The following is a 23,442-nucleotide window of genomic DNA, read 5'->3' as shown; positions in this document are numbered from 1 at the left end:
GCTCTGGTGGATCAAGTTAGACATTGAACAAGCAATCACAATTGTGATTATGCAAAAGTAAAGGGGGCTGTTGAGTGTGTAATGGGAGGACCCAGGAGAAGGAAGGCATTCAAGCAGTTGATCTGTAGTAGGTTGGACGGTGACCCGCTATGTTCACCTCAATCCCCAGAACCTGTGAATGCTGACTTGTTCAGAAAAATAAGTTTTTGGTGCTTGCTTTTGTAGCACTTATACTAAAGCTGGAATGACACAGAGAAGATACGCATGGCCCCTGCACAAAGACGACACAAAAATTTGTGAAGCGTTCCATTTTTTTTTTTTAACACAAATATACAGAATCTAGAAAATGGTACTGATTAATCTATTTGCAGGGAAGGACTATAGATCTAGGCATAGAGAATGGACTTATGGATACAGCAGGGGAAGGAGAGAGTAGGATGAATTGACAGAGTGCCATTGACATATATACATGACCATATGTGAAATAGATGGCTAGTGGGAAGCTGCTGTACAGTACAAGGATCTCAGCTCTGTGCTCTGTGACAGCCTAGAGGGGTGGGATGGAGGCTCAAGAGAGAGGGGAGACGTGTATATGTACACATATAGCTGGTTCACTTCACTGTGAAGCAGAAACCAGTACAACATTGTAAAGCAATTATCTTCATTTTTTAAAAAAAATGATTAAAAAAAAGGAAAGCAGTAGGACCCACTTTGGACAGTAAAGAAAAAAACAGGAAAAGGACAGTTTAGAATATAATAAAAAGGAGATGTAGAGATCATTCTGGATTCTTGGGTGAGCCCTAAATCCAATAACAAGAGTCTTTTAAAGAAAAAGGCATTGACTTCCCTGGCAGTCAAGTGGTTAAGTCTTCACCTTCCAATGCAGAAAGTATAGTTTTGATCCTTCATTGGGGAGCTAAAATTCCGAATGCCTCATGGTCAAAAACAAAAAACGTAAAATAGAAACAAGGTAACGAATCCAATACAGACTTTTAAAAAATGGTCTACATTAAAAAAAAAAAAATCTTTCAAAAAAAAGAAAAATGCAGAGGGCAATCTGAGATGGACAAAAGAGGAGACATAAAAAAGAGGAGAATCACTGTGGCTATCGAGACAGAGACTGGAGTGATGTGGCCACAAGTCACAGAATACTGACAGCCATCAGAAGCTGAAAGTGGCAGAGAAGAGACTCTCTGTCAGGAATTGCACCATGCCTCTCAGATTTGGAAGAAGATTCTTCCCTATTCCCCAAATGAAAATGGAGCCCTTTTGACACCTTGATTGCATTCTAGTGAGATCCTAAGGAGGGGATCTGGCATCCTGACCCACAGAAACTGAGATGATAAATGTGCTAGGTTTGTGGCAATTTGTTATACTGCATGGTCCAGAAATGGTGAGGCATAGCTGGAGTGTGCTGACTGAGGGGTGTTTGCAATGAGGATGAAGTGGCAGATCTTAGGGGGCTCTGGAATTTAGGTGAAGGATTTTTAGACTATCAGTACAATGACCAGCATTTGAGGGTCTTAAAGCTGTACAGTGATACATTAAACTTGAGACTTTACAAGACCACTCTAAGAGCTGGCTATAGCTACTATAACAAATTACCACAGAGAGTGGCTTCAAATAGCACAAATTTATTTTCTTATAGTTCTGTGGTTTAGAAGTCGGCCATGGTTCGAACTGTGGTGCTAGAGAAGACTCTTGAGAGTTCCCTGAAAAGCAAGGAGATCAAACCAGTCTATCTTAAAGGAAATCAACCCTTAATGCTCTTTGGAAGGACTGATGCTGAAGCTCCAATACTTTGGATACTAGATGCAAGGAGCTGACTCACTGTAAAAGACCACGATGCTGGGAAAGATTGGATGACAGAAGAGGAGATGGTTGGATGGCATCATGGATTCAATGGATATGAACATGGGCAAACTCTGGAAATGGTGAGGGACTGGGAAGCTTGGAGTGCTACAACCCATGGGGTTGTGAAGAGTCAGACACAACTTGGCACCTGAACTACCACAGCATGGTTCACAGTGGACTCGCAGTCATAACAGAGCTACCTTCCTTTCTGGAGATTACAGGAGAGAATCTATTTCCTTTCCCTCTTGAGCTTCAGAGGTCACTTGTCTTCCTTGCCTACTAACCCCCATCCTTGGTCTGCAAAGCCAGACATGTGACATACCTCTTACCATTCTTCTGTAGTCACATTTGCCACTGCCTCCAAGCAGCAAAGGTTATCCAGTTTTAGAAACTCATGATTACATTGGTCCACCAATATAATGCAACATAACCTCCCATCTCAAAAACCCTTAATTCAATTACACTGGCAAGGTCCCTTTGCTATATAAAATAACAGAGTCACAGGTTTCAAGGATTAGAATGTGGACTTTTGGGAAGGTTGTGATTCTGTCAGTCCCAACCACACTGATGCCTTGATGGAACAGAGACAGACAGAAGTTAATGAAGATAGAGGGCTATTTCAGTGGTCTGAAAGAGATATCATGGGAGTTAAAATCAGGATAGTTGTAGTACAGATGGAGAAAGTGAAAGTGAAGTCGCTCAGCCGTGTCCGACTCTTTGCAACCCCATGGACTCTAGCCTACTAGGCTCCTCCATCCATGGGATTCTCCAGGCAAGAATACTGGAGTGGGTTGCCATTTCCTTCTCCAGGGGATCTTCCTGACCCAGGGGTCAAACCTGGGTCTCCTGCATTGCAGGCAGACGCTTTAACCTCTGAGCCACCAGGGAAGCCCATACAGATGGAGAGACCTCATCAAATTTGTAAGATATCTGCATTGTATTTGTACTTGATATGGATGTAGGAGCAGAAAGAAAGAGGAATTGAAGTTAACTCTCAGGATTTTGGCTTCAGGATTTGTGTGGATGGTGGTGACATCTGCTGAGCTAGGAAATACTGGAGATAGAGATGGTTTGGGTCGCGACCAGCGCGCTAAGCATGGCCGAGAGGAGCCACCCCACGTCGGAGGTCAGGGGCAGAAGGCGGGAGGACCCCATGCCCAAAGGGCGGCAGCCAAGAGGAGTTACCCCATGTCAGAGGTCAGGGGCAGCGGCCAAGAGTACCAGACTGCGATGGCGCAGGAACGGCAGAGAGGAGCTACCCCGCGTCCAGGTCAGGGGCGACGGCCTGGAGGAGCAACCCCAAGCCCCCACGCCCGAGGCCAGGGGCGGTGGCCGGGAGGAACAACCCCACGTCCAAGGAGCCGTCACTGTGTGGGCGCAGGAGGGCCTAGAGGAGCTACCTCGAGCTACCTCGAGGTCAGGGGGGGTTGTCGAGAGGAGATACCCAGTGTCCGAGGTCAGGGGCGGTGACGAGAGGAGCTACCTCAGGCCCCTAAGCAAGAGGCCAGGGGCGGCGGCCGGGAGGAGCAACCCATGCCCGAGGCCAGGGGCGGTGCCAGGAGGACCAACCCCATGTCGGGGCCCAGAGGAGCTATCCCACGTTGAAGGACAGGAAGGGCAGCGGTGAGGAGATACCCCTCGTCCAAGGTAAGGAGCAATGGCTGCGCTTTGCTGGAGTAGCCCTGAAGAATACCCCACACCCAAGGTAAGAGAAACCCAAGGAAGACAGTAGGTGTTGCAAGAGGGCATCAGAGGGCAAACGCACTGAAACCATACCCACAGAAAACTAGTCAATCTAATCACACTAGGACCACAGCCTTGTCTAACTCAATGAAACTAAGCCATGCCCATGGGGCAACCCAAGACGGGCGGGTCATGGTAGAGAGATCTGACAGAATGTGGTCCACTGGAGAACGGAATGGCAAGCCACTTCAGTATTCTTGCCTTGAGAATCCCATGAACAGTATGAAAAGGCAAAAGGATAGGATACTGAAAGAGAAACTCCCCAGGTCGGGAGGTGCCCAATATGCTACTGGAGATCAGTGGAGAAATAACCCCAGAAAGAATGAAGGGATGGAGCCAAAGCAAAAAGAATACCCAGCTGTGGATGTGACTGGTGATAGAAGCAAGGTCAGATGCTGTAAAGAGCAATATTGCATAGGAACCTGGAATGTCAGGTCCATGAATCAAGGCAAATTGGAAGTGGTCAAACAAGAGATGGCAAGAGTGAATGTCGACATTCTAGGAATCAGCGAACTGAAATGGACTGGAATGGGTGAATTAACTCAGATGACCATTGTATCTACTACTGCGGGCAGGAATCCCTCAGAAGAAATGGAGTAGCCATCATGGTCAACAAAAGAGTTCGAAATGCAGTACTTGGATTCAATCTCAAAAACGACAGAATGATCTCTGTTCGTTTCCAAGGCAAACCATTCAAGATCACAGTAATCCAAGTCTATGCCTCAACCAGTAATGCTGAAGAAGCTGAAGTTGAACGGTTTTATGAAGACCTACAAGACCTTTTAGAACTAACACCCCAAAAAAGATGTCCTTTTCATTATAGGGGACTGGAATGCAAAAGTAGGAAGTCAAGAAACACCTGGAGTAACAGGCAAATTTGGCCTTGGAGTACGGAATGAAGCAGGGCAAAGACTAATAGAGTTTTGCCAAGAAAATGCACTGGTCATAGCAAACACCCTCTTCCAACAACACAAGAGAAGACTCTATACATGGACATCACCAGATGGTCAACATCAAAATCAGATTGATTATATTCTTTGCAGCCAAAGATGGAGAAGCTCTATACAGTCAGCAAAAACAAGACCAGGAGCTGACTGTGGCTCAGATCATGAACTCCTTATTGCCAAATTCAGATTAAATTGAAGAAAGTATGGAAAACCACTAGACCATTCAGGTATGACCTAAATCAAATCCCTTATGATTATACACTGGAAGTGAGAAATAGATTTAAGGGCCTAGATCTGATAGATAGAGTGCCTGATGAACTATGGAATGAGGTTTGTGACATTGTACCGGAGATAGGGATCAAGACCATCCCCATAGAAAAGAAATGCAAAAAAGCAAAATGGCTGTCTGGGGAGGCCTTACAAATAGCTGTGAAAAGAGGAGAAGCAAAAAGCAAAGGAGAAAAGGAAAGATATAAACATCTGAATGCAGAGTTTCAAAGAATAGCCAGAAGAGATAAGAAAGCCTTCCTCAGCGATCAATGCAAAGAAATAGAGGAAAACAAAAGAATGGGAAAGACTAGAGATCTCTTCAAGAAAATCAGAGATACCAAAGGAACATTTCATGCAAAGATGGGCTCAATAAAGGACAGAAATGGTATAGACCTAACAGAAGCAGAAGATATTAAGAAGAGATGGCAAGAATACACAGAAGAACTGTACAAAAAAGATCTTCATGATCCAGATAATCACGATGGTGTGACCACTGACCTAGAGCCAGACATCCTGGAATGTGAAGTCAGGTAGGCCTTAGAAAGCATCACTACGAACTAAGCTAGTGGAGGTGAAGGAATTCCAGTTGAGCTATTCCAAATCCTGAAAAATGATGCTGTGAAAGTGCTGCACTCAATATGGCAGCAAATTTGGAAAACTCAGCAGTGGCCACAGGACTGGAAAAGGTCAGTTTTCATTCCAATCCCAAAGAAAGGTAATGCCAAAGAATGCTCAAACTACCGCACAATTGCACTCATCTCACACGCTAGTAAGTGAGTGAAGTCGAAGTCGTGTCCGACTCTTTGCGACCCCATAGACTAGCCTACCAGGCTCCCCCGTCCATGGGATTTTCCAGGCAAGAGTACTGGAGTGGGTTGCTATTTCCTTCTCCACACACGCTAGTAAAGTAATGCTCAAAATTCTCCAAGCCAGGCTTCAGCAATATGTGAACTGTGAACTTCCTGATGTTCAAACTGGTTTTAGAAAAGGCAGAGGAACCAGAGATCAAATTGCCAACATCCGCTGGGTCATCGAAAAAGCAAGAGAGTTCCAGAAAATCATCTATTTATGCTTTATTGACTATGTCAAAGCCTTTGACTGTGTGGATCACAATAAACTGTGGAAAATTCTAAAAGAGATGGGAATACCAGACTACCTGACCTGCCTCTTGAGAAACCTATATGCAGGTCAGGAAGCAACAGTTAGAACTGGACATGGAACAACAGACTGGTTGCAAATAGGAAAAGGAGTACATCAAGGCTGTATATTGTCACCCTGCTTATTTAACTTCTATGCAGAGTACATCGTGAGAAAGGCTGGACTGGAAGAAGAACAAGCTGGAATCAAGATTGCCGGGAGAAATATCAATAACCTCAGATATGCAGATGACACCACCCTTATGGCAGAAAGTGAAGAGGAACTAAAAAGCCTCTTGATGAAAGTGAAAGAGGAGAGTGAAAAAGTTGGCTTAAAGCTCAACATTCAGAAAACGAAGATCATGGCATCCGGTCCCATCACTTCATTGGAAATAGATGGGGAAACAGTGGAAACAGTGTCAGACTTTATTTTTCTGGGTTCCATAATCACTGCAGATGGTGACTGCAGCCAGGAAATTAAAAGACGCTTACTTCTTGGAAGGAAAGTTATGACCAACCTAGATAGCATATTCAAAAGCAGAGACATTACTTTGCCAACAAAGGTCCGTCTAGTCAAGGCTATGGTTTTTCCAGTGGTCATGTATGGATGTGAGAGTTGGACTGTGAAGAAGGCTGAGCACTGAAGAATTGATGCTTTTGAACTGTGGTGTTGGAGAAGACTCTTGAGAATCCCTTGGACTGCAAGGAGATCCAACCAGTCCATTCTGAAGGAGATCAGCCCTGGGATTTCTTTGGAAGGAATGATGCTAAAACTGAAACTCCAGTACTTTGGCCACCTCATGCGAAGAGTTGACTCACTGGAAAATACTCTGATGCTGGGAGGGATTGGGGGCAGGAGGAGAAGGGGACGACAGAGGATGAGAAGGCTGGATGGCATCACTGACTGGATGGACGTGAGTCTGAGTGAACTCCTGGAGTTGGTGATGGACAGGGAGGCCTGGCGTGCTGCAATTCATGGGGTCGCAAAAAGTCGGACACGACTGAGTGACTGAACTGAACTGAACTGAACTGGGCTTAATACTTTATGTATCAGAGAGCTTCCTTTGATTCTTCCACATTCAGTCTCCTCTCTTCACCACTCTGCTCTCTGCCCCAGGATTCTGATCTTTATATCCTATTAAATAGATGACTTTGCCCTCTCACTTCCAATTGGGTTCAATGAACAGGGCAGAGGAAACAGATCAAAGAGAGGAGAGTGTGGGTTGGATATTTATTTCACTGGGTCTGTTCCTACTGGGTGTTCTTGGGTTGACTTTGTCCCACCATCTATCAGACATTCCTCTCCACATAGCTAGCTAGTTAATTAGTACACAACAATCTCTTCCCCTCTCTCCCTTTCTTCCTCTCCCCGCAACACCCGTCCTTCTCTCCTTCTCTCTCTCTGGGTTCTTGTAACCACTTCCTTCTCTTGCCCAACAGATTCGGAGTGCTAATAACTTCCTGCTGTTACTAGGTCTATAGACCTAGTAGCAGGAAGGCATCAACCCACGTTGCTTTTTCTAAACCTTGTCCACAATTCTGCAAATAGCTTCTTTATTCAAATTTCTTCTGTTTCCTGCCAGAGGCCTGATGGATACATGTTAAATATGAGACATACTGATGACTGTGGAAATACAGATGCATGAGTTTGGAGCTCAGAAGCAAAGTGTGACTTGATGGTTAGATAATGTGGATGCTTGGTGCAAAGACACTAACTGGAACTTTGGTAACTGATTAGATTATTTAAGGAGGATGAACAGAGTTAGAAGAAAAACAAAAAACCTTGGGAGAAAACACAGAGGAGTTTTAATATTTAAAGGCTGGTGGGAAAAAAAGCAAAGGAAATGACAAAGGGATTTGTACTACTCTGCTTGGCTTACATAACAGAATGCCATAGACTAGGTGGTTGAACCAACAGAAGTTTGTTTTTCACAGTTCTGGAAATTGGGAAATCCAAGATCAAGGCGCAAGTGCAAGCAGTTTCTGGTGAGAGCTCTTTCTGGCTTCCAGATGGCTTCTTCCTCATAGCATTCTCACATGGCATAGCAAGAAATAAAGAGATCTCTGGTGTCTCTTCTTAGAAAGGCACGAACCCCACCATAAGGGCCCCACCCTTACGACTTCATCTAAACCTAATTACTGCATTATGGCCCCATTTTCAAGTTACATCACCCTGGGGTTAAGGCTTCAATATGTGAATTTGGAGGAATACAATTCACCCCAGAGCAGGATTAAAAATGGGAAAGTGGCTGACTGTGTCAAATGGTGCTGAGAAATAAGTTCTAGGGGACACTGAAAAGTGACCACTGGATCGTGCAAAGCAGATGAGGCATTTGATATGTATGATTTTAATAACTTTATAAATTAATTTACTCAGTGCTAATGGCATGTAAAGGATAACTGATGAAGTTTTCCACCCAGCTGCAGACTCACGTCTTAAATATATATCAGTTTAAATACAGCAGTACAATCAAGAATTAGTACAAAGCCCTATGAAGATCTGGAAGAATGAAAATAGCATCAACTCCCAATTATTCAGGTATATTTAGATGTCAGATATTGTGCTAAGAGCAATATGTATGTTATCTCATTCTAATCTTTGTAAAACTGCCACAAGGTAGGTATTACTATTATTATTCCTATGATTATATTTTAGCAGGAAAGGAAATTGAGACATGCAGACAATAAATTATTTTCCATGACCTATGGCTGCTAAATAAAGAGGTGAGATTCAAGGCTACTTAATACCAAAACCCAAGCTCTTAACATGTATTTTAGGGCATAAATTCATTAAATAACAGTGTTTTTTATCTTGTTATGAATAAATAATACATAGTCTATGGATTCTACATCACTCTGGGAAGATTTCAAAAATTTTTTTTGTATTGAAATAATTACAGATTTACAAAAAATTGCAGAAGTACAGAGAAAGCTGTCAGGTATCCTTTACTCAGTTTCCTCCAATGGGTACATTTTATATGACTATAGTAAGACATCAAAACCAGGAAATTAATATTGATATGTATGTCTGAAAATCTGATGTTATTTTACAGCATCTGTAGTTTCATGTAACCATCATGACAATCAAGATACAGAACAATTGGGACTTCCCTGGTGATTAAGGCAGGGGACATGGGTTCAATCTCTGGTCTGGGATGATTCCACATGCTGAGAAGCAACTAAGCCGGTGCACCACAACCCCTGAGCCCACACCCCAGAGCCTGTGCTCTGCAACAAGAGAAGCCATCACAATAGATGAGCCCACACGCCTCAACTACAGAGTAGTTCCCACTTGCTGCAACAAGAGAAAACCCATAAATAGCAACAAAGACCCAACACAGCCAATAAATAAATACATAAAAACTGAAAAAAGTTGTTTAAAAAAAAAGATACAGAACTATTGCCAGGAAAGTTTCATTCATGCTACCCCTTTAGAGTCATATCCACACAGACAGGACTTAGAGTCTAAACAACAACAAATAGATATACAGTGATACCTCACAATGGACTTAGTCTGCATTTCCTTAATAGCTAGTGATGTTAAACATCTTTTCATGTGTTTAGTTGCCATGATATCTATATACCTTTTTTGATGAAATGATTCTTCATATCTTTTTCTTATTTTCTAATTGAATATAGGGTGTTTTTTAAAAATTATTTTACTGTTTAGTTTTAAGAGTTCTTCACAGGTGGCCTTAAGAATCTGCCTTCCAATGCAGGGGACATGGATTTGATCCTTGTTTGGGGAACTAAGATCCCACGTGCCCTTGGGGCAACTAAGCCGACACACAGCAACTATAGAAAGCCCGAGTGCTACAGTGAATAACCAATGCAGCAAAAAAAAAAAAAGAAAGAAAGAAAGAAAGAATTCTCTACATATTTTAGATACAAATTCTTTGGTCAGATATGTGATTTATAAAATGTTTTCTTACAATCTGTAGCTTTCCATCCTTCTAACAGAGTCCTTAACAAAACAAAAATGTTTAAAAAACTGCATAAATATGCAGTATATATGTACAATTGATTTAAAACAATAACTAATTTAAAATAATATGTACCTGCATTAAACACATGCCTCAAAGAAGATAACCAGTCTGATTTCAGTGTTGACCATCTGGTGATGCCCATGGGTAGAGTCTTCTCTTGGGTGGTTGGAAGAGGGTGTTTGTTATGACCAGTGCATTTTCTTGGCAAAACTGTATTAGTCTTTGCCCTGCTTCATTCCATATTCCAAGGCCAAATTTGCCTGTTACTCCAGGTGTTTCTTGACTTCCTACTTTTGCATTCCAGTCCCCTATAATGAAAAGGACATCTTTTTTGGGTGTTAGTTCCAAAATGTCTTGTAGGTCTTCATAAAACCGTTCAACTTCAGCTTCTTCAGCGTTACTGGTTGGGGCATAGACTTGGATTACTGTGATATTGAATGGTTTGCCTTGGAAACAGACAGAGATCATTCTGTCGTTTTTGAGACTGCATCCAAGTACTGCATTTTGGACTCTTTTGTTGACCATGATGACTACTCCATTTCTTCTGAGGGATTCCTGCCCGCAGTAGTAGATACAATGGTCATCTGAGTTAAATTCACCCATTCCAGTCCATTTCAGTTCGCTGATTCCTAGAATGTCGACATTCACTCTTGCCATCTCTTGTTTGACCACTTCCAATTTGCCTTGATTCATGGACCTGACATTCCAGGTTCCTATGCAATATTGCTCTTTATAACATTGGACCTTGCTTCTATCACCAGTCACATCCACAGCTGGGTATTCTTTTTGCTTTGGTTCCATCTCTTCATTCTTTCTGGGGTTCTTTCTCCACTGATCTCCAGTAGCATATTGGGCACCTACTGACCTAGGGAGTTCCTCTTTCAGTATCCTATCATTTTGCCTTTTCATACTGTTCATGGGGTTCTCAAGGCAAGAATACTGAAGTGGTTTGCCATTCCCTTCTCCAGTGGACCACATTCTGTCAGATCTCTCCACCATGACCCTCCCATCTTGGGTTGCCCCACGGGCATGGCTTAGTTTCATTGAGTTAGACAAGGCTGTGGTCCTAGTGTGATTAGATTGACTAGTTTTCTGTGAGTATGGTTTCAGTGTGTCTGCCCTCTGATGCCCTCTTGCAACACCTACCGTCTTAGTTGGGTTTCTCTTACCTTGGGTGTGGGGTATCTCTTCACGGCTGCTCCAGCAAAGTGCAGCTGCTGTTCCTTACCTTGGACGGGTGTATCTCCTCACCACTGCCCTTCCTGACCTTCATCGTGGGATAGCTCCTCTAGGCCCTCCTGCGCCCGCACAGCCACGGCTCCTTGGACGTGGGGTTGGACCTCAGATGAACTGTATATTGTAATAACTATAAATGGTATTGTTTCAATTACTGTCTGGCTAGAGAAGCAGGTAATTTAAGTCTGTGAATGCCTAATCTCTTAATCTCTATTAGCTGAGAGGGGCAACGGTTATCCTCAACATTTCTTTTTAGATAATCACAAAGACTGATTCCAGAAGCAACAAAACTTTCTAAACTCTGTCTCTCCAATATAACTTCAATATTTTATTTGAAATATCATCTTAAGATGCATCTAGAAAAGATGTCCAACCTTTTCATTTAATAATACATTCTATTCAGAGCATTGTTTGCTAGGAATTTTTTTTTTTTTAACAAGATGATTGCTTGAACTAGAGAAAAGAGGCCATTTTGAAATTAATGCATTTGTAGCATCTAAAACATTTCACAAAGTTTCTCTGTTTTTTTCTTCCCCATTCTATGAGCTGCCAGCTTTGGACAAAGAAACTTTCATGGTGGTGACCGACTTGCAGAAGCATCCAAAACCACCCTTCCCTTGAGGAAGAGGTTGGCAATTAGATAAGGTGCTGGAGGACTGACCCGAACACCAGGGGCTGTCCAACTGGGGCTCGGTGTTCATGCCATCCTTTCAATTAAGTTCCTAACAGATTCTTGAGGAAATTAGGGGGGAAAGGGCAAACTGGCTTGAAAATCAGAACATGTTACAACAGAGGGCAAGAAGCATGGGAACAAAATGTATTCCATATAACTCTTTCCAAAGTCAGCAAACCAAAGTGTCATGGAAAGGGGAGACCTATGAATGACCAAACAATACCCTGCAACCCAATGATATAGCTATTTACGTCGGTGAGTGGCAATGAACCCCAGAAATATGGTTTATAAATTATATATGTATAATAAAACATGTATCTCAAGAATGCCTGTTGAATTTCCCTCCCTCCCTCCCTCTCTTTTATGCTAGAAGAAGTGAAGCTAATGGCAGTTTGCCATGGATATGTGATATCCTGGCAAGAAAACTCATTTTATATCACAAACATATGGTCTGGTAATGGTTTTATATTATACTCCTTTAGAGTTTTATTCCCATTTTTAGGAGACCTCTTCTAGACAACAGCAATATGTTTTCTTGTCGACCCATCACATCAACTATTAACACATGTCTTTGCTTTTAGAGTTTATAATGGCTAAAAAGGTAAAACTTAACCTTATGTTATGTGTGACCTAAATTTTGATTGTGCAGGAAAGCTGATCTCCAGTGCTCTTCTGTGTTGAAGTTCCTGGTTCTCTGTTTTCCTTTCAATTAAACAACTCTCTCCCTCTTTTCAACGGTTAATGTTCCTCAAGTTACAAAGGAATAAATTGAAATGTGTACAAAATATGGCAACCAGGATGGTAAAATGACTCTAGATTTAACGGTTGCACAAGCCAAATCTGGCCCACAGATGTGTTTTGTTTGGCTTATAGAGTGTTTAAACATTAAAAAAAAAAAATTAGTTGCCAACATTTAAAAATTGGAAGATTTTTCAATAGAAATCTGGCTTTTCAGTTCTTTTTTTTTTTTTTAAATCTCATCGTCAGCCCTGGTCCACACAGTGACACAGCAATGACCAGCAGGTGCCAGGTAGCACCTGACTCTTGTCTTGGGTCCCCCTCTCTGGTTCATCTCGGTCCCATTCAACAAGCTTTCACTTGTTTATACTCAGTTTCTCACCCCTATTGATATCTGAGTTTAAGATTCCATTTTACAGGGGGAATTTGGAAGAATTGGTCATGTGTGGCTTTGAGAAATAAACAAGAAAGACAATTAGCTATCCTCTATCTTCAAATATATGAAGGATTTTCCTGAGAAGGGGGGTGATTAGATGAATAAAGTAGTTAACTCCAGAGCCAGGAAAAAAAAAAATCTAGAGGAAGGCAGATATGGCCATGATGTAGCAACAACATCTTAAATGACAATGAGCCAACCAGGAGAGGGAGGCATTGCCCTCGTGGGGAGAGAGACTCCAATTACTGAATGTATACAAGCAGGTGTGGGTGAAACAGGATGTCCAATGGACCCATCATTTGCTGAGTTGACCAGTGATCTCCATTGTTCCCTCCAGCTCCATGAATCTGTGAAATTGACTTGTTAAAAAAATTGGAGTATAATTGCTTTACAATGTTGTGTTGCTTCTGCCATGCAACAAAAAAATCAGCTATATGTATACATAGATTGTCTCCCTCATAGGGCAGTTCCCCACTAGCTGTTTATTTGCACATGGTAGTGTATATATCGGAGAAGGCAATGGCACCCCATTCCAGTACTCTTGCCTGGAAAATCCTATGGACGGAGGAGCCTGGTAGGCTGCAGTCCATGGGGTCGTTAAGAGTTGGATACTACTGAGTGACTTCACTTTCACTTTTCACTTTCATGCATTGGAGAAGGAAATGGCAACCCACCCCAGTGTTCTTGCCTGGAGGATCCCAGGGACGGGGGAGCCTGGTGGGCTGTCATCTATGGGGTCACACAGAGTCGGACACAACTGAAGTGACTTAGCAGCAGCAGCAGCAGCAGCAGTGTATATATATCACTGCTACTCTCTCAATTCATCACACCCTCTCCTTGCCCCAATCTGTCCACAGAAATTGATTTTTACAACCATCCTATTTGGAGCTGTGGGTTTCCCAGGTGGCTCAATGGTTAAGAATCCGTCTGCCAATGCAGGAAATGTGGGTTTGATCCCTGGGTTGGGAAGATCCCCTGGAGAAGGAAATGGCAACCCACTCCAATATTCTTGCTGGGGAAATCTCATGGACAGAGGAGCCTGGCAAGCTGCAGTCCATGGGGTCACAGAAGAACTGGACACAACTCAGTGACTAAACAACAATAATTTGGAGCAACAGAGTGAGCACTGTGCTAAGTGGAAAAGAAGTTTGAATCTGAAAACATGTGAAAGTAGAGGTCTTTGATGTATACTTGGATGAAGCTTAGGGAATGCCAGTGCTAACCTTCTGAATGAATCAGGGAAGTGCCCTGATTAGAATTGTTTCAGAGTGTTACTCTTTAGTCATAGGGCATTTGATTTCTTTCCTAACAACACATGGAAATCAGAGGTAAAGTTTTTCTTCTAGGGAAAAACATTGATTATTCTTAAAAGAGAAACATCAGCACAACTCTCAAGAAGGGGTAAAAAAGCACAATGCTTCTGAAAATCACTTGAAGTTTTTCTTTGCTGAAGGGATCAAAGAAAGAATATAGAATGCCCTTAAAGTCTTCACAAACCACAGAAAAAATGACAATAATTGCTTTGCATAGGAACAGTTACTGGGAAAGCATAAGATTGGGGTGAACATCAATAGGTTTCAGACTTTTTTCGGTTGAAGTTTTGCATTTTTACATCAGGAATTGGCAAATGAACAGCCTACAGGCCAAACCCATCCCATGCAAATAAAGTTGTGTTAGAACAAGCCACACCCATTTGTTTACATATTGTCTGTGGCAGCTTTTCTGTTAGAGAGACAGCTGGGCAGTTCTGAGTTCTAATGCAAACAGTCTGGCACAGAAAGCCCAAAGTACTTACGATTTCGCCCTTAACGGAAAAAGTTTACTGACCTCCTGACACAGACTAGCTAACTTATACTATATCAGTTTCTTGTCAGTAAAAAAAAAAAAAGCCAAGCGAGATCTTGATGTTGCTATAAAAGAAAATACCATATTCTGCTTTGGTGGTAAACAAAAGAAACAGTTTTTTTTTTTTTTCAACTTCTGACTGCTGTCTCTGTTTTCACCTTGCACCCACTGAGACAAAATTCAACATCATTTTTGTTTGTTTCCTTCTCACAAAGAATTCATCACACAGAAGTATCAGCAAGCAATGCCAACTTTCATTCAAGTGTTTGTGGGGGAAGGGGCTGGTGGAAAAGAGTAAACAGTTTAAAAAATCCCTTTCAAAACTTTCTCTGGAGTTCTTTCTACCTGAAATTTGTTTTAAAAACTTAGTGAATGAAAGTTCCTCACCTATTTTGATTATCTCCATGATAAATGAGAGGGAGCAAAATCAAAAGGTTATTTATTTATTTATTACAATTGTTTTCAATTTAGCTTTCCATTTCTTTTCGAGAATAGGAGAGGACCATTCCATTGTGGTGTGGAATCTATTTGTGATCTCTGGTTAAAAATGTGGCGATCACTGATTACAGGACTGACCAAGCTCACTAATGTGACATCTCCTCATTCTCTCAAGAATATATTTTGTACACATGCTAGAGAAGCATCAATAGTACTTGTGCTGCTGGGATTTACAACTGTTACCCGTGGAATCGCATTGTGCATGATGAAAGGAAAATACATTATTACTAAATATAATTTGTATATACACTGTACTGAGTGGCTTTTACTCAATATAACTGTACCAAGGACTTCTGTGCTGGCAATGTGTCAAAGTAGATATTGTGAAAAAAACCTACTGCTCCAGCACTTGGAAATAATGGATAAGGTACAAACATCTCTCTAAATGCAAAGCCGAGCTTAGGAGAGAAGGAAATCCATAAGGACCAAAAGCTGAGAGAGGAGCCCCACGAGTATTCCTGTCTTATCTTTCTTCTCTGCAGCACAGTTTCCGGGATCCCTCCCAGGGAACGGCAAGTCTCCTCTCTATTATGCAGAGCCCTTCGTCTCTGACCCAATCCTTACCATCGTAATTTCATACTAAGATTCCTCAGAAAGAAAAGTTGGCTCTTAATAAGAGTCTACCCTCTTGAGAAGGTCATTTTGTGACTTGTACCAGACTGACAACTTGGCATCTCACCAACACCCTCCCAGACAGTGGTTTCAAAGTATTTCTCCAAACAAATGCAGTGTTCACCGCAAGATGAAATCTGTTACATGGAGTATTCTCATTGAATTACTCAAGTTGAAAAGGGGGTCATGGGAATGGGCAGAGGGCAGTTTTTGGTGAGGGAAAGTGGATGTTACCTGGTGCCTCAACCCCACAATTAGAGGGGGGACTCAGAGAGGCAGCAAGCAGAGGGGAGAGGTGGTGAGCACACACCCCATGGTTCAGAAGCCCTCTGTGCATCAGCTCCAAACCTTCCTCTACCACTTCCAGAACTCACGGGAAAATGCCCGAGAGATGTCTACCCATGAGCAGTGCAAGGCAGGAATCAGTCCATTTGAATGGAGAACAAAGGACTATGAAATGGAAGTTTTGAGGATCGATTATGAACACATGGCACTGTCAATGTCAAGAGGGGCTTTACTGGAATCCAAGTGAGGCATGAAATACCTTAAGGTTCAATAGGGAATCTGGGAAAACCAAGGGCTACATTAAAGTATTGAGAGTTTCTGATATTGATTTTACTTCATTCACCCTTCAGATCTTAGTTCAAATATCACTTCTTTAAGGCAGGGTTTCCTGACACCCTTGTCTCTGTCAGATCCTCCTGGGTTTCACTCCTGTGAGCTCTGAATTTGTTTCCTTAGTGTCACTTGAGTCCATTACAGTTGCAAAATTAATTAATTGTGCAATTCATATTTAATACACATCTCCTCTCAAAATGCAAGGTTCATGAAGGGGGAAAACTTATCTGCCTTGTTCAATGCTTGATTTTCAGCGCCCAGCACTTTTCAGGCAAGGAGTTGGTTTTGCTATTAATAAATGAAAAAACTATAAAATTGCTGCAGTGATATGACTGCAATCATTATAATATTACTTTGGTTCACAATGCACCTTTGATTTTTTTTTCTTTTTTTCAAATTTCCATCTAGAAGGAACTTACCACAACATAGTAAAAGCCATATATGACAAGCCCACAACCAACATCATTCTCAATGGTGAAAGGTTGAAAACATTCCCTCTAAGATCAACAAGGCAAGGATGTCCACTGTTATCACTTTTATTTAATATAAAACTGTGGAAAATTCTGAAAGAGAAATAAACTCATGCACCTATGGTCAATTAACCTGTGACAAGGTCAGACCACCTGACCTGCCTCTTGAGAAACCTATATGCAGGTCAGGAAGCAACAATTAGAACTGGACATGGAACAACAGACTGGTTGCAAAGAGGAAAAGGAGTACGTCAAGGCTGTATATTGTCACCCTGCTAATTTAACTTCTATGCAGAGTACATCATGAGAAACGCTGGGCTGGAAGAAGCACAAGATGGAATCAAAATTGCTGGGAGAAATATCAATAACCTCAGATATGCAGATGACACCACCTTTATGGCAGAAAGTGAAGAGGAACTCAAAAGCCTCTTGATGAAAGTGAAAGTGGAGAGTGAAAAAGTTGGCTTAAAGTTCAACATTCAGAAAACGAAGGTCATGACATCCAGTCCCATCACTTCATGGGAAATAGATGGGGAAACAGTGGAAACAGTGTCAGACTTTATTTTTGGGGGCTCCAAAATCACTGCAGATGGTGACTGCAGCCATGAAATTAAAAGACGCTTACTCCTTGGAAGGGAAGTTATGACCAACCTAGATAGCATATTCAAAAGCAGAGATATTACTTTGCCAAAAAAGGTTCATGTAGTCAAGGCTATGGTTTTTCCAGTGGTCATGTATGTATATAAGAGTTGGACTGTGAAGAAGGCTGAGTGCTGAAGAATTGATGCTTTTGAACTGTGGTGTTGGAGAAGACTCTTGAGAGTCTCTTGGACTGCAAGGAGATCCACCCAGTCCATTGTGAAGGAGATCAGCCCTGGGATTTCTTTGGAAGGAATGATGCTAAAGCTGAAACTCCAGTACTTTGGCCACCTCATGCGAAGAGTTGACTCATTGGAAAGTACTCTGATGCTGGGAGGGATTGGGGGCAGGAGGAGAAGGGGACGACAGAGGATGAAATGGCTGGATGGCATTACTGACTTGCTGGACATGAGTTTGAGTGAACTCCGGGAGTTGGTGATGGACAGGGAGGCCTGGCGTGCTGCGATTCATGGATTTGCAAAGAGTCGGACATGACTGAGCAACAGAACTGAACTGAACAATGAACTATCATAAAGAGAAATAAGGAAACAATTCCATTTACTCTCAGATCAAAATAATAAAACACCTAGGTAAAAATCTACCTAAGGAAACAAAATATTTGTAGTCTGAAAACTGTAAAGTGCTGATGAAAGAAATGGACGATGACACAAATAGGTGGAAAGATACACCATGTTCTTGGACTGGAAGAAACAATAGTCAAAATGACTATATTACTGAAAGCAGTCTAAAGATTCAATGCATTTCCTATCAAACTACCAATGGCTTTTTTCACAGAACTAAAAAAAAAAAAAAAAAAATTAAATTTGCATGGAAACACGAAAGACTCCAAATAGCCACAGCAATCCTCAGAAAGAAAAATGGAGCTGGAGGGATCAGGCTCTCTAACTTCAGACTATACTACAAAGCTATAGTAATAAAAAACAGTATGGTCCTGACACAAAAATAGAAATATAGATCAATGGAACAGAATAGAAAACCTAGAAATAAACTCATGCACCTATGGTCAGTTAACCTATGAAAAAGGAGGCAAGGTATACAATGGAGAAAAGACAGTTTTCAGTAAGTGGTGCTGGGAAAACTGGACAGCTACATGCAAAAGAATGAAACTAGAACATTCTCCAACACCATACACAAAAATAAACTCAAAATGGATTAAACACCTAAATCTAAAGCTGGACACTATATAACTCTTGAAGAAAAACATAGGCAGAACACTCTTTGACATAAATCACAGTGATGTCTTTTTGGAATCACCGCTGAGTATAATGAAAATAAAAACAAAACTCTAAAAAATGGGATCTAATTAAACTTAAAAGCTTTTGCACAACAAAGAAAACCATAAATAAAATAAAAATACAGCCCACAGAATGGGATAAAATATTTTCAAACAAAGTGACTAACAGGGGATTAATCTCCAAAATATACAAAGAGCTCATGCAGCTGTATGTCAAAAAAAACAAACAACCCAATCAAAAAATGGGCAGAAGATCTAAATAGACATTTTCTCCAAAGAAGACATACAGATGGCTAAGAGACACATGAAAAGATGCTCAACAACACTAATTATTAGAGAAATGCGGCTCAAAACTACAATGAGGTATCACCTCCCACCAGTCAGAGTGGCCATCACCAAAAAGTTACAAATAATAAATGTTGGAGAGGGTGTGGAGAAAAGGGAAACTTTGCACACTGTTGGTGGAAATGTAAATTGGTACAACTACTGTGGATAACAGTATGGAGGTTTCCTAAAAAAACAAATAAGAATGACCACACAATCCCAGTCCTGGGCATATATCTGGGGAAAACTATAATTCAAAAACATTTGCAATAGCCAAGACAAAGAAGCAACTTAAAAGTCAGATGACAGAGGAATTGATTATTCTGAAAGAGATGGGAATACCAGACCTGACCTGCCTCTTGAGAAACCTGTATGCAGGTCAGGAAGCAACAGTTAGAACTGGACATGGAACAACAGACTGGTTCCAAATAAGGAAAGGAGTACATCAAGGCTGTATACTGTCACCCTGCTTATTTGACTTCTATGCAGAGTACATGATGAGAAACGCTGGGCTGGAAGAAGAACAAGCTGGAATCAAGATTGCCGGGAGAAATATCAATAATCATAATATGCAGATGACACCACCCTTATGGCAGAAAGTGAAGAACTAAAGAGCCTCTTGATGAAAGTGAAAGAGGAGAGTGAAAAAGTTGGCTTAAAGCTCAACATTCAGAAAACTAAGATCATGGCATCTGGTCCCATCACTTCATGGGAAATAGATGGGGGAACAGTGAAAACAGGGTCAGACTTTATTTTTGGGGGCTCCAAAATCACTGCAGATGGTGATTGCAGCCATGAAATTAAAAGACGCTTACTCTTGGTAGGAAAGTTATGACCAACCTAGATAGCATATTCAAAAGCAGAGACATTACTTTGTCAACAAAGGTCCATCTAGTCAAGGCTATGGTTTTTCCAGTGGTCATGTATGGATGTGAGAGTTGGGCTATAAAGAAAGCTGAGTGCCGAAGAAGCGATGCTGTTGAACTGTGATGTTGGAGAAGATTCTTGAGAGTCCCTTGGACTGCAAGGAGATCCAACCAGTCCGTCCTAAAGGAGATCAGTCCTGGGTGTTCATGGGAAGGACTGATGTTGAAGCTGAAACTCCAATGCTTTGGCCATCTGATACGAAGAGCTGATTCATTTGAAAAGACCCAGATGCTGGGAAAGACTGAAGGAAGAAGGAGAAGGCAATGACAGAGGATGAGATGATTGGATGGCATCACTGACTCAATGGACATGAGTTTGGGTAAACTCTGGGTATTGGTGATGGACAAGGAGGCCTGGTACCCTGTCTTTCACAGGGTCACAAAGACTCAGACACGACTGAGCGACTGAACTGAACTGAACTGTGATACACACACACACAATGTGATATTGCTATACTAAATCACTTCAGTTGTGGCCGACTCTGTGTGACCACATAGACGGCAGCCCACCAGGCTCCCCCGTCCCTGGGATTCTCCAGGCAAGAACACTAGAGTGAGTTGCCATTTCCTTTTCCAATGCATGAGAGTGAAAAGTGAAAGTGAAGTCGCTCAGTCGTGTCCGACTCTTAGCGACCCCATGAACTGCATCCTACCAGGCCCCTTCATCCATGGGATTTTCCAGGCAAGAGTACTGGAGTGGAGTGCCATTGCCTTCTCCGCAATGTAATATTACTCATCCATAAAAAAGAATGGAAGAATGCCATTTTCAGTAACATGGGTAAATCTAGAGAGTATCATACTAAGTGAAATCAGACAGAGAAAGACAAGTACCATGTGATATCACTCATATATGGAATCTAATTGCATCATTAAAATCTAATTGTATCATTAGAAAATGATGCAAATGACCTTATTTACAAAACAGAAACATACTTCCAGATATGAAAAACATACTTATGGTTTGGGGAAACAGGTGGGGAGAGATAAACCCAGAATTTGTGATTAACATACACACACTACTGTATATATAAGAGATAAATCCAGAATTTGTGATTAACATACACTCACTACTATATATATAAGATAGATAACCAGCAAGGCCCCACTGTACAGCCCAGGGAACTCTATTCAATATTCTGTGATAACCTATGTAAGAAGAGAATCTGAAAAAGAATCGATATGTGTATAACTGAATCACTTCGCTGTACACCTGAAACTAATACATTATAAATCAACTACACTCCGATACATTTTTTTTTAAAAAGCTGCCATTCAGTAAGAAACACATTATACATGATACATACACACACACAAATAATTTTAAGTTGGTGCAAGCAATACTGGCAATCATTACACACAAGTCACTCTCAACTTTTCTAATCTTTTCTTTTTCAGTTTTTATAGTGCTAGTCATGACCCTTTCAATTGATTTCATGACCTACTTATGAATTGTAACCTACAATTTGAAAACCCTGCCCCAGGGCACTTCATAATCATAAGATGCAAATGAATATTAAATGTGTTTAAACTTTGCCTTCATTCGTCAGTCTCTATATTTCTCACAGAATGTAGTCGAAATATTCGTTGTTGGTGCTGTAGAATAGTTGTCCAGGGCTCCAGGACTAATTAAATGAACATTCAGTTGATAATGCCCTACTGTGGGTACTTTCAGGCAGAGGATGCTAATGGGAAGATGGCCCAGGAAGCCAAAGTCCACTGTGTCCTAAGGTGATAATTTTCTTGTAGGAAGTGAAATTTATCTGATATTCTAACTGTACATTTATAATTAGATTTGGATTTCTTGCCCAGTTTTACTACATCAGACCAACATATGCTGTGTTTCAGATGGAAGTCCCAGGTTATTTTGCATCAAGGACCCAGGGCTCTTGCAATTCCAAATTAAAATTTGGTGTGCACATAAACCATGCAGATTAGGCTATGGCCACATGCTCAGCACTGCCGAAAAGAAATCAGGTTACAGTCTAGAAGTGAAAATGCATCAAGGGCTGCCTCCCCTTGCTGGAAAAGCTTTTATCAGGGGTTTTGAAAGTCTAACACTCAGTTCAAACTGCCACAACTAGATGCATGTGTCTTCTTGGCCACCAAAAAAGCAGGCAGGAAGGCAGGGTATGCTTTACAATGCTCATCCATGCCAGAAGAGTGACAGTAAGCTTAGTAAACTGACCGGAATTTTTGTGGATTTAGTATCTGGAAAATGTTTTCAAATGTGGATGATTAGAGTTGAATTCTCCTATGGATGATGCTGCATCAGTGGGAGGAAGGCTCTTAGTCTTCCCTCTTGGCTGGGTGACTCACAGGTCTCCTAAGATCTCTCTTATCCAGAAGTTATCCCAAGCCTGGGATTCTCTGAAAGCACACATGCTTTCTAAGCTCCAAACTGAAGATGAGCATGGACATTGCGTAATAGGACAACCACACTCACAGAAAACTAGTCAATCTAATCACACTAGGACCACAGCCTTGTCTAACTCAATGAAACTAAGCCATGCCTGTGGGACAACGCAAGACTGGAGGGTAATGGTGGAGAGATCTGACAGAATGTGGTCCACTGGAGAACGGAATGGCAAACCACTTCAGTATTCTTGCCTGGAGAACCCCATGAACAGTATGAAAAGGCAAAAGGATAGGATACTGAGAGAGGAACTCCCCAGGTCAGGAGGTGCCCAATATGCTACTGGAGATCAGTGGAGAAATAACTCCAGAAAGAATGAAGGGATGGAACCAAAGCAAAAAGAATACCCAGCTGTGGATGTGACTGGTGATAGAAGCAAGGTCTGATGACGTAAAGAGCAATATTGCATAGGAACCTAGAATGTCAGGTCCATGAATCAAGGCAAATTCGAAGTGGTCAAACAAGAGATGGCAAGAGTGAATGTCGACATTCTAGGAATCAGTGAACTGAAATGGACTGGAATGGGTGAATTTAACTCAGATGACCATTGTATCTACTACTGCGGGCAGGAATCCCTCAGAAGAAATGGAGTAGCCATCATGGTCAACAAAAGAGTCCGAAATGCAGCACTTGGATGCAGTCTCAAAAACGACAGAATGATCTCTGTTCGTTTCCAAGGCAAACCATTCAAGATCACAGTAATCCAAGTCTATGCCCCAACCAGTAACGCTGAAGAAGCTGAAGTTGAACGGTTCTATGAAGACCTACAAGACCTTTTAGAACTAACACCTAAAAAAAGATGTCCTTTTCATTATAGGGGACT

At 41.6% G+C, this 23,442-nt stretch overlaps 1 non-coding gene across 1 annotated transcript; it reads left to right on the top strand.

Annotated features, from left to right (window-relative positions):
- Positions 1 to 209: 209 nt before the first annotated feature.
- LOC112584760 lies at positions 210 to 316 on the top strand. The gene has a single exon (XR_003109167.1). It is a non-coding gene; the product is annotated as a U6 spliceosomal RNA (small nuclear RNA).
- Positions 317 to 23,442: the final 23,126 nt, after the last annotated feature.

This window comes from Bubalus bubalis, chromosome 4 (assembly GCF_019923935.1).
Source record: "Bubalus bubalis isolate 160015118507 breed Murrah chromosome 4, NDDB_SH_1, whole genome shotgun sequence".
Classification (NCBI taxonomy): Eukaryota; Metazoa; Chordata; class Mammalia; order Artiodactyla; family Bovidae; genus Bubalus; species Bubalus bubalis.
This window is presented reverse-complemented; position numbering and strand designations above follow the sequence as displayed.